The sequence below is a fragment of the Cibotium barometz genome, chromosome 22 (genome assembly GCF_041138505.1).
Source record: "Cibotium barometz isolate CiBa-2024 chromosome 22, ASM4113850v1, whole genome shotgun sequence".
Lineage (NCBI taxonomy): Eukaryota > Viridiplantae > Streptophyta > Polypodiopsida > Cyatheales > Cibotiaceae > Cibotium > Cibotium barometz.
In genome coordinates this window covers 48,871,467-48,883,986 of record NC_141067.1, presented here as the reverse complement: position 1 = coordinate 48,883,986, position 12,520 = coordinate 48,871,467, and the positions used below count along the sequence as shown (strand labels likewise).

General features: G+C 36.7%; 1 long non-coding RNA gene across 1 annotated transcript; it reads right to left on the bottom strand.

Annotated features, from left to right (window-relative positions):
• Positions 1–10,136: 10,136 nt before the first annotated feature.
• LOC147626679 (uncharacterized) lies at positions 10,137–10,592 on the bottom strand. The gene is made up of 3 exons (XR_015268686.1): positions 10,529–10,592; positions 10,303–10,402; positions 10,137–10,179 (listed from the first exon to the last, which is right to left on the bottom strand). It is a non-coding gene; the product is annotated as an uncharacterized LOC147626679 (long non-coding RNA).
• Positions 10,593–12,520: the final 1,928 nt, after the last annotated feature.

Below are 12,520 nucleotides of genomic sequence, written 5' to 3'. Positions count from 1 at the left end.
CACATATGAATGAAATGTGGAATAAGTAATGTGGACTGAGGAGGGATAATGTGGAAAGACGAGAGTTCGATATAGAAACTGTATTTTGTGACCTGTTTGTAAATGACTGTTTTATGTCAAGAATGCTGGGGAAGCATTTTGACCGTCTTGTGGATTAAGGTCATGGAGACCAATCTGATAAAGTTGCAACTGCTGACGGAGAGTCAATGGAGGATGTCTCGTGTAGCAAGGTCGACCGAGGTCTTGACCAGCCTCGGTTCGATTTAAATGGTGAGCTTCCGGTACGGTGGATGAGGGACCAAGGAAGCGGCCTATGAGTGAAGCGCTAGGTCACCTGCGAAGGATCCTAGAGGGTGCTAACCATACCGTGCTCGGGCTCTAGGTCGCCGAAGATACCCATACATGCGTCGTGGAAGATATTGGAACAAGGAGTAAGAGTTGTTTTATGAAACCGGGCATGGATCTGGTTGATTGACCTTGCTGGTCCTCAACGGATGAGTCCATGGCTCTCTTATATGGATCTGTTGATTGATCTTGCTAATCTTCAACGAGGATTCCATCTTGATTTTTATATGTGAAAATATTGTCGGGTACTATGAGCTAGGAACTATTGAAAAGGCCCCTGAGTGAACAGGTGGTGAGCGTTCTGGTTGCCAATGATGCCATAAGTACTCCGATCGAATGAATGATTGGAAATATGGATTCAACTAGAGATTTCAAGGATTGTCATCAGTGACATAATGGTTTCATTAAAGGATTGTTTTAAAGTTAGTTGATGCTAAGAAAAAGGCAATTTCATATTGGGTGTGTAAGTGGTGTGACTAGTTTTATGTTTGCATGAACTTCCGGCTAGGGGGCCCAGGAACTCTTTTCCCCTGGTACCCGGGACAAAACCTAACCAAATTCCTAATTGGATCCCATCACTATAGTGGTTGGGCGGTTGGCTAACCCATGGGGCTGGATGGGGTTAGGCTGGACTGATGGATCCGTAAATCGAGACTCAATTTCTGTTATTACGATAGATAAAGTAAATCCTGGATAGTAATTGTTCTATGGATAGGAATCAATGGCTGTGCCTCCTTGATGGGGAAAAAAGCATTGATCCCAATGATCCAAGTGCAAGTTTCTTCCTTGATCTGACCGAGTATCTTTATAGGTGCAATCGGATCAGCTTGATCAGTAATGGTCTTGACTACGTTAGAGTAAAAAGTTATCCTGGTGGAATCGCCTGTGCTTTCCGGGTAAGGGAAGTTTTTCCGAGTCCGGTTTTGGAAAAACCGATGGATTAGTCTCTTGTCCGGATATTCATGGATGAGGCCCCGAGTGTGGGACCTTGGCCCGCGCAAGAAAGGCTACTTCCGCTGCTAACACCCCGAATCCGTTGCGCGGTGGAAACAGGGATCTTACAGTTGGTATCAGAGAAAATTGGCTAATAAAGATCTCAATTGAGAAGCCAAATATGTCAAAAATTTATCAAGTAGCACAAAAAGGTTGTAATTGTGTGATATAATTCATACAATTGATATTCAAACTGAAAATTCGTAAATTAGTAATTGGGTCTTCAAATGGAAGTGCCACAATTGTATGGAACCCGGACTTGCTTGAGGCCTAGACATGATGGTATTTACCCTATAGTTCCAAGTACCATGACTACCTGTATATACCGAGGGTATAACTGCAGCTCTTTACCGGCAGTATATACGAGTAAATCTACGACTTGAAATTATAAGCATTAATGCTATCTAGTTGATGAATTCGAATGTGGTTGATATGATTTTTAATTCTGTTTGGGAACTGATGAATTGATTTGGATTCTGATTGAAAAAAATGATGATCCCTGAAAATGGGTTGAAATGTAATAAGCTGAGCGAAACCACAATGTGGATGATTGGGACGAGTCCCTGTGATGATAAGTGATGATAATGATTTCAGCAAATCACTATGAGATTAGTGGATTGTGATGTCAAATTGCTACTGTTAATACTTGACACACGGTAGATCAAGTTAAGGGATGACAAATTGAGAACTTGCTTAACTGAAATTCTCGTGGAGGAATGTTCAGAAGGAAATTTTTCGGTCTAATGGACCATTATCGTGTTAAAGATATGAATGATATGATCTAAATGAATTGTTATTTAATGATGAGTTCTATATAAGGGATATTTATCCCCGTGTTCTATTGGGTTGACCAGAATATAAGGAACCCCAGAACAGAATGTAAGATTCCTCCCCCAGCCTTCGAGGTATACAGGAGTAAGAATCTCCCTTTCTGATCTTATATTTTCTCGCTCTAAAATAAAAGAGGATTCTGTTTAAGAAGGAATACCTTTCCCCAGAATACTTTCTCAAGAGCCCCACTTATTTTAAGGATTCAGAACGATGAGTTTAGAAGTGTGAACCGGTGTTTTGGATGCCAAGGATTTGGTCCTTAGTTAAAAGACTGCCCAGGATCGACAGAAGCAGTATGCAGATAAGAAGAGGACAGTCAGAAAATTCAAAGAAGCAGATATGGTCTTCATTCGAGTACGGCCCAAAAGAAGTTTTTTATCTCTTGGGAAGTATAAGAAGTTAGCCCCAGATATTGTGGGCCATATCTGATTTCAAAGAAAGTAGGTGACTTAGCCTACGAGCTTTTTCTACCTCATCATCTCAAAGTTCATAATGTATTTCATGTAAACCTTCTAAAGAAAAATGTGCCAAACCCAATTCATCAAATGGCGAAAAAACTTCAGGGGCAAGATACCCGTTGGCTTCTAGGTTACGCTAGTTCTTTTTTTTTATATAAGTCGTAACTCTTATTTGTCGCTCGCAGTAATCTTACTTCCATCGATCTCCTTTCTTTCTTAATCTCTTTTATGGCTTGACAGCAGGAATTGGTTTTATCCATGATGATTTCTCACCTTCAAGATGCAAACGAGTCTGTAAAGAAGGATTTTATAGAACTGTATGAGCGCTCACTTTTCCCTCACTTGGGAACTTCTGTAGCTCAGACCAAATGGTAGCGGACCTATCAAGACATAACTAGGGTAACACCATGGGGTCAGCAGCACTTTCGTAACAATGTCCGCTTGGCTATGGTTATTGAAGCTTTGGGGTTGGGTCCCCGATACTATTGCGTGATGAGATCAAGGCATGTTGGGTTTTCTGAGCGGGTTTTCTTACTAGCGTGTTTTCTTTCTCACATCAGAAGATATGCCTTTATCCTGTTTTTTGGGTGCCTCTCAGAGGTCCTTTTAATAGGTCACCTCATACCAATGAGATAGGTGCTACAATAACCGGCCGAATTATTCCCATAGACGAGTTACCTTATACGTGTGTAGCTTGTGAGTGCTGCTTTTGTGACCATATGATAGACGGGCTTATGAAAGTGTAAAAAGTTCTTCTATCTTAACTGTATATGTTCCAAGAGTGAATAAAGTTGAAATCTTTGTTCTTGTCCTGAGTCTTACTCTCTTTGAGACTTTTCTTGGTGGTTAATCTTAATTAAATTTTCTCTCAGTCTCATATTCGTGCATCTTGCGAAATTACCCCCAGTTTGCGAGATGAGGACATCTCGCATTTTTCAAGTGGAAGAGAATGTAAGATTCCTCCCCAACCTCTCAAGATATCCAGCATCTTCCCCTGTAATCAATCCCCTCTTCAGAAATATAAAAGATCTTGTCTCTACATGTTTTGACATAGAGAGAGAAAATATTCTAGAGAGAGAATATTCAGACTTTAAATATTTTTAGATAGAAAAATTTCTCATAATATTAAAATGAGTTCCCATGAAACATAAATTCAAAAAGAATTTTCCAATGTGCAATTGGAATTAATTGGAATCGGGTATAAAGGACCTTAGCCTAAGGGTCTAGATTTTCAGAAATTTTTGGATTATGGTCCAATTAAGGTTCCTGTGGGCCAATAGGATCAATCCATGTGTGGGGAGGAGATAAATCCAATTTGTAAAAGAAGATACCCAAAAATGAGTAAATGCTCACATAAGATGAAGAGTTGACTATGCACAAGGTTTATTAGTAAGAAACTATGAGTAATATCAAAAATATGAGATATTTTGCGTATAATGATTCCATTTTGACACATATGTAAGGAAGGGGAGTCCCTTAAAGGAGGTGCATACTTCACATGCTTGAATGAGTTTTAAACTCAAAAATATTGTGATATTTTTATCTCTCCTCTCTCTTAAACCAAACCAAATCAAAATGGAACCAAACCGAATCAAAAAGGAACCAAACTAGGTCCAAATCTAGTCCAAATTCAACCAAACTGAAATCTAGAAAATTCTAAAAATCAGTTAGCTTTGGTTAGAGCTTCCCTCTCCTATAAATAGAATATGAATCCTTTGAAAAAAATAGAAGAATTTTACTATACTAGAGTTATGCTGAAATAATGTTAATTATTTCTACTATTCTCTAAAATTCTCTCCAAATTGGAGAAATTGGAGCTTCCCTCTTTCTTCAATCCCCATTGGTGGCTCCATCAACATACTAAACCAATTGATTGGTTGGGGGCCTCTACGATGAACAAAGAATCAAGCAATTTGTAAGGTAAATGGTGAATTTTGATTCTTTTCTATAATTTCTCAATGTTTCTCTCTTCTCAATCCCTCTCAAGCTTGAGAAGCTTAATTGGAATGGTTTTTGAATGCTATTGAAGTTAATTGATGAATGGTAGTGAAGAATTACATAATTTGATGAATACTATTGAAGTTAATTGATTAATGATAGTAAAGAATTACATAAATTTTCATTCATGCTTAATTCTAATGGTTTTTATGTAATTTCTCTCTCTCACTCAAGAAATGGTCATATTCATGACCCATTTCTCAATCCAAATGAAGCTTTTCATAAAGCTTTTCCTTAATCCAAGATTAATCTATGCTTGAGGCCAAATTAATGGCTTTTTTCTATGCTTTTAGTTTATGTATTTTATGAATATTGATGATTCAATCCATTATTGGGTTAATGATCCAATTAGGGATCATTCTAATCATTCTCTTAATGATAAGCTTTATCCTTCAAAATAAATTGAGATTTATCAGTCATAGTAGCGGAGCTATGGCAAAATTTTTATAAAAATTACACAAAATAATTTCATTCAAAACATGAAAAGAGGACTTCCTACCATATTCTAGGAATTATCATCCTAGATTAATTCAAAGAATTTTATTGTAATCATGGAGAAAGTGATTTTTATGTTATGCATATTTGATGATTATTTTATTGTAAAAGTGTTACTTTTATCATATTTGGATTTCATGCATAGAGGTATGCATAAAAGATTATTATTTTAATATAAAAGTATTACTTTTATCATATAAAAGTGTTACTTTTAATATAAAAGTGTTACTTTTAATATAAAAGTGTTACTTTAATCTAAAAGTGTTACTTTTATCATATTTGGATTTCACGCATAGAGGTTTGCATAAAAGATTATTATTTTAATGTAAAAGTGTTACTTTTATCATATTTAAAATTCATGCATAGAGGTATGCATAAAAGATTATTATATTATTACTTTTATCATATTTAAAATTCATGCATAGAGGTATGCATAAAAGATTATTAATGTAAAAGTGTTACTTTTATCATATTTGGATTTCATGCATAGAGGTATGCATAAAAGATTATTATTTTAATATAAAAGTGTTACTTTTATCATATTTGGAATTCATGCATAGAGGTATGCATAAAAGATTATTATTTTAATATAAAAGTGTTACTTTTATCATAATTGGATTTCATGCATAGAGGTATGCATAAAAGATTATTATTTTAATGTAAAAGTGTTACTTTTATCATAATTGGACTTCATGCATAGAGGTATGCATAAAAGATTATTATTTTAATGTAAAAGTGTTACTTTTATCATATTTGGATTTCATGCATAGAGGTATGCATAAAAGGTCATTATTTTATTATAAAAGTGTTACTTTTATCATATTTGAATTTCATGCATAGAGGTATGCATAAAAGTTGATTATTTTATTATAAAAGTGTTACTTTAATCATATTTGAATTTCATGCATAGAGGTATGCATAAAAGTTGATTATTTTATTGTAAAAGTGTTACTTTTATCATATTGGATTTAGTGCATTCATTCTCATAACCATCCCATCACAGTATGGATGTGGATATGGATGTGTATGTATGAATGCGGATATGGGATTGGATGTATGATGTGGATGTACGAACATGGATGTGTATGTAGAATAATGAATGTGAAATAATGTGTCGTCGATATGAGTGAATGGATGAGAATGAGTACACATATGAATGGAATGTGGAATAAGTAATGTGGACTGAGGAGGGATAATGTGGAAAGACGAGAGTTCGATATAGAAACTGTATTTTGTGACCTGTTTGTAAATGACTGTTTTATGTCAAAAATGCTGGGGAAGCATTTTGACCGTCTTGTGGATTAAGGTCATGGAGACCAATCTGATAAAGTTGCAACTGCTGACGGAGAGTCAATGGAGGACGTCTTGCGTAGCAAGGTCGACCGAGGTCTTGACCAGCCTCGGTTCGATTTAAATGGTGAGCTTTCGGTACAGTGGATGAGGGACCAACGAAGCGGCCTATGAGTGAAGCACTAGGTCACCTGCGAAGGATCCTAGAGGGTGCTGACCATACGGTGCTCGGGCTCTGGGTCGCCGAAGATACCCATACGTGCATCGTGGAAGATATTGGAACAAGGAGTAAGAGTTGTTTTATGAAACCGGGCATGGATCTGGTTGATTGACCTTGCTGGTCCTCAACGGATGAGTCCATGGCTCTCTTATATGGATCTGTTGATTGATCTTACTGATCTTCAACGATGATTCCATCTTGATTTTTATATGTGAAAATATTATCGGGTACTATGAGCTAGGAACTATTGAAAAGGCCCCTGAGTGAACAGGTGGTGAGCGTTCTGGTTGCCAATGATGCCATAAGTACTCCGATCGAATGAATGATTGGAAATATGGATTCAACCAGAGATTTCGAGGATTGTCATCAGTGACATAATGGTTTCATTAAAGGATTGTTTTAAAGTTAGTTGATGCTGAGAAAAAGGCAATTTCATATTGGGTGTGTAAGTGGTGTGACTAGTTTTATGTTTGCATGAACTTCCGGCTAGGGGGCCTAGGAACTCTTTTCCCCTGGTACCCGGGACAAAACCTAACCAAATTCCTAATTGGATCCCATCACTACAGTGGTTGGGCGGTTGGTTAACCCATGGGACTGGATGGGGTTAGGCTGGACTGATAGATCCGTAAATCTAGACTCAATTTCTGTTATTACGATAGATAAAGTAAATCTTGGATAGTAGTTGTTCTATGGATAGGAATCAATGGCTGTGCCTCGTTGATGGGGAAAAAAGCGTTGATCCCAATGATCCAAGTGCAAGTTTCTTCCTTGATCTGACCGAGTATCTTTATAGGTGCAATCGGATCAGCTTGATCAGTAATGGTCTTGAGTGCGTTAGAGTAAAAAGTTATCCTGGTGGAATCGCCCGTGCTTTCCGGGTAAGGGAAGTTTTTTCGAGTCCGGTTTTGGAAAAACCAACAGATTAGTCTCTTGTCCGGATATCCGTGGATGAGGCCCCGAGTGTGGGACTGTGGCCCACGCAAGAAAGGCTACTTCCGCTGCTAACACCCCGAATCCGTTGCGCGGTGGAAACAGGGATCTTACATGGACCATGCATAGTCATATCAGGCATACTTGTTCCACCTTGATGCATCATTGGCGGAGGCAGCTTGTCCTTTCTAAGAATAGAACCATGATTCCCATCAATATGGTGCATACTAGCTTGAGGATTATGCAATTTACATGTGAAGGTTCCACAAAATACCCATAAGCTTGTGGCCTCATTGGTGGAAAAGTATTTGGTGCATATGGATGCAACATAGGTCCACCATAAGATTTTTTTCCTTTATCCACATCTTTCCTCAAGCTTGTGATCCCATTATGCAACTTCTTGCTTGTACACTCAAACCTGTCCCACCATGAACTAAAATCTTTGGTCCATCCTTTCAATCATAGTTTCCATGAGATACATCATGTCGTTCACGTTCATGTCACTACCTTCTTAAGGTATTTGTGGAACATTAGCCTCTTTATGCACCGCTTCATTGATATTTCCACTAATTTATTCTTGCATTTCTCCTTGAGCATCCTAACTTGCTTCTTGTCTTGCTTCCTTCACACTTAAGAGCTTCCTTGTAGTTCCCTTTTTTGGGTTTGGCCTTCAGCATCATCTTAATTGCTCAAAAATCTTTTGAAAGGGTTCCCAAAATCCAAATTGAATGTTCCTTGGATCTATAGAGGGGTATTTCAATGCTCTATCCACTTATGTAGTTGCCTTTGACTTGGTCAATTTGTACTATTCTCTGTTTTGATTTTTTGGAGAAGTCAACTTGTACTATTCTCTGTTTTGATTTTTTGGAGAAGTCAACTTTAACACAAATGTGGCCAAATCTTCATCAAATGGAAGGCGATTTTGAAAATCTTTAGCTTGATGAAATGCTTTAAGCTATCCCTACACATCCATGTCAATGCCTTGACCAAATTTGATTGGCAACATTCCTCTGTTTGACCCCTGAGATAGGTCACAACTACTACCGTTTCATCAAGTCAATGTTGTCGAAATCAAGAACCCTTTGGTTTGTCAGGGAGCTAATGGAATGTGCCAAGTCTTCACCACCATTGTACCTAATCCCTCACCGTACCACTTTACCATGGCACTCATGGCATGGTGAGTTCAAGGCTCATTTAAAGGCTTATGTAGAGTATTAATCAAATCTTACTCATGATTAGCATCTTAGTTAGCACTTAATTAGGCCACATTGCACTCTCTTAGTTAGCACTTAATTAGGCCACATTGCACACTCTCTTCTCAAAAAAACCCTAAGAAGAAAACACACAACCATTTTTTGTCTAATTATAGCCCAAACAAACTTTCAAACATGAAGAGAAGACATTATGGAATAAGCTTGAGAGGTTATGAAAGGTTTATGAAGCTTGAACCTCATGATTTTCTAGATATTTTTTTCTCTCAGTCGTTGGCGGGGCGAGAGTTTGCCATGAGGAAGAAGGAGGGTATAGATGTCATTTTCCACCATTATACTATCCAATCAATGTTAAATCCCTTCCACAAGTCATGAAAAGCTCTAATGGTAGATATTTGGCTCCAATAGATGAGAAGATGCACGTAATTGTTGAGCACCCTCACGGGTAGAAATCCTCAACGAAGGTTACCAAAGCTAGTCTCATTGTGAAGCTTATTACCTCGCAAGTCAAAGCCCTAAGATATGGCAAGCTTGTTAACTAGAGATTTAAGCCTTGTATCACTCAAAAATCAAGCAAGAAATAAGAGGAAAGGGAAAAAACATCTTTGGATTAGCATTAATCTTGATTAGCAAACGTTTTCCCAATTTTGGTCCTAGGATTTGAAATTAGGAGTGATTTCCTCAAAATTTGGTCCTTAGCAAACGCACTGCCCCAAAAGCTTAGAAAATGAATCAAGAAGATTAAATTCACCCAATCAAGATCACCATGTCCCTCTTCTTGATCAAGAAAATAAAAAAATCCAAGAATTTCTCAAATTTTCTTGAAACCAAGAAGCAAGTGGATCAAAAACTAAGCTCTTATACCAATGAAAGAAAAGAGCTTCTAGATTAGCCTTGGGTTAACCTAATTATCCTAGATTAGGATGATTAGCCTAGGTTAAGAGCAACAAAAGGTACCCCAAATATAGCCTATTTGACATATATACATGACCACCCCTTTCACACTATCATAAGTGTTGTCCATGGGGACATGATCCATTGACCTTGGGTCCATTATTCATTATATGAGACCATTTCACTTTATTACAAATAGAGGCCTTAAAATTTTAATCTTGTTATATTTTGTAGACTCTTATTATGCATGTTATTTTGTTGTAAATATGGTGGCTCTTATTATGTCTATTATAATAGTATACAATTAATACTAACTTGTTTCTATTAAAGATTATTCATGAAAATTCTATTTGCTAAATTTATAATTTTATTTAAACAAAAAATGTTTAAATATTAAATACTAAATATTAAATAAAACATATCAGAGATTGAAAATGATATTCGTCATCTCATTATTATTTATAAATCTTACCCTTTCACAAAGTTCTTGAGCTTCATCTTGTAATAGTTGCACCTACATCATTGAACATAGAAAAAATTTAACGTTAAGAAAATAATGATATTTTTACCGTATTGAATAATATTTTCACATACCATTCAAAGATAAAACTTGTAATAAAATGTAAACAACACTTACCATTCTTTCTCTTATCTTGTTAAGTGCAATAACCATTCTATTTTCAATATCTTCAATCTCACAAAGATTCAAGGGCATGAGACTCTCACCCAACATGTAGCTGTAAAAGTTTTTAGAGGAGGTGTCACATGATTTTAGGAAAAGTGTCACATGCAAAATTATACGCAATAATGTATATCCAAATTTTTAGCACTATTGAGTAAACTTTCAGATGTACTAAGAGTACCTTTGTAGATTCTTTAAGTGGTCTATTTTCTCCCTTGTTGTAAGAGCTTTGCACCTCCAATACTATTTTAACAACCATTACAAATAAATGAATATAAAAAAGTTATTTAAACAAGAAAGGAAAAAAATATATTGTGTGACTTTAGATATGTACACATAGTTCTTAATGATCTACTACATGTTAAAAACAAGAGGGTTTCTTAATGGTGGACAAACAAATTAAGAAATAAGGGTAGATTAACACTCACAGAGTAACTCACACAAAGTGTTGATTAGCAACAATAAGAATAATGAGACTAGCCATAATGAATGTGACTAAGCACTATGAGTAACTCATAAAGACAAGAGAACTTCATTGAGAAAGGAAGCAATTTTTTGTAACAAAATATAACCAAAGTTTACATGATTTAGACCAAAGAGGAGTCCACACTCTCTCTCTCGTGTAGGAGAGAAACACCATAGCAAAGAAATATTGAAAGCTTCATTTGATTAGTAAAATGATTATATCCTTGGTTAGATCCCATAGTTGGTATTTATACTTCCTACCTTTATATACTACCACATATTGATGCACCCCATACTTGGGCAACTCCCCAACCCAAAACTTACTCTCCAAGAAAGTACATCAAGTTTGCTATCTTAGCAATGCAAGTATCTTCATTCTCAAGTGGTATGAATCTCTCTAACAATGATTCATAGGAATTTCTAGCAAGTTGAATCAATGTTGTTCCCCTACATTTACCTCACCAAATGCATCCAAAATTTTCTCACATGACCTTCTAAAACTGTGGCGAGATTCCATGACGCTTCTTCACTAGGTAAACCCTTCTATTTGATGAGGTATTCCACAGTGTGTAGCACCCTTTCTCTAGTACCCTCATAAGTGGGCTATTTCTTGTACAATACTTAATCTAATATTAAATGCATAAAGTTCATTCACAATTGAGACAACCATGTTGATAGTGTCATCCTTAGTCTTGCATGACTTGAAGTGTTCTTTATGCCACTTCTCACCACATTTATGGCAAATACCTTTGTTCCTCATCTCATTGTTGTGGCCACTGTCAAAAGTTGCTCTATTTTCTTATGTTGGTAAGATCAATGCTAAAAAAAACATTATAAAGCCCTTTGGCAAACCAATACAATGGATAGTTAGTTCCCTTAATCTTCCGAAATGCCCATAGTGCTAAGTGTAGTTTTGTATCTTAGTCCTTCATGTTCTTGTTTACTGTCTTGATCACGATTCCATTGAGGATCTTGTTGGTGGACTCTGCTTGCCCATTGGCATGTGGGTAGTAGAGTGTTGACTTCTTATGTATTATCATGTGTTTCTCTGTCAATTTCCTGATCACTTCATTGATGAAGTGAGTCCCTTGATCATTGACTATCTCTATGGGGCATCTGAATCTTGTCATTATGATTTCATACATAAACTTTGCTATAGATGACGCCTTGCAGTCTCTAAGGGCCTTGTCCTCTACCCATTTTGTGCAATAATCAATGGCCACCAGGTTATATTTGTTTGTTGTCCTTTGGAAAGCCCGAATGAATGGGTCGATGAAATCTAGACCCCACTTTTGAAATGGCTCAAGTGGCAAGACTGGGTTATGGGGCATTATGTCTCCATCATTTGGTTTCCCCATCCTCTGGCACATGTCACACTCCTTTGAGAGCTTATGCACATCTTTTCAACATAGTTGGCCCACCATATACATGTGTGGAATATTTTCTATCCTATGACTTCTCCAAAAAAATTCATGTTGCTTACACCTTAATGTGTTTTGCTAACATGGCTTGCTGCTCAAGCTCGGGGACACATCTTTGAAGAATCTAGTCGATGCCCATTTTGTATAGCTCCCCAACCACTACCATAAATGACTTGATCCAGAGAGTCAAATTTCTCCTCTGATCTCTGGTCATGTACTCGGAAAAAGGATGTTATACAAGAATTTTAGCATTTCATCATACGAGTTGGGTCTTTCTCCTTCTATGA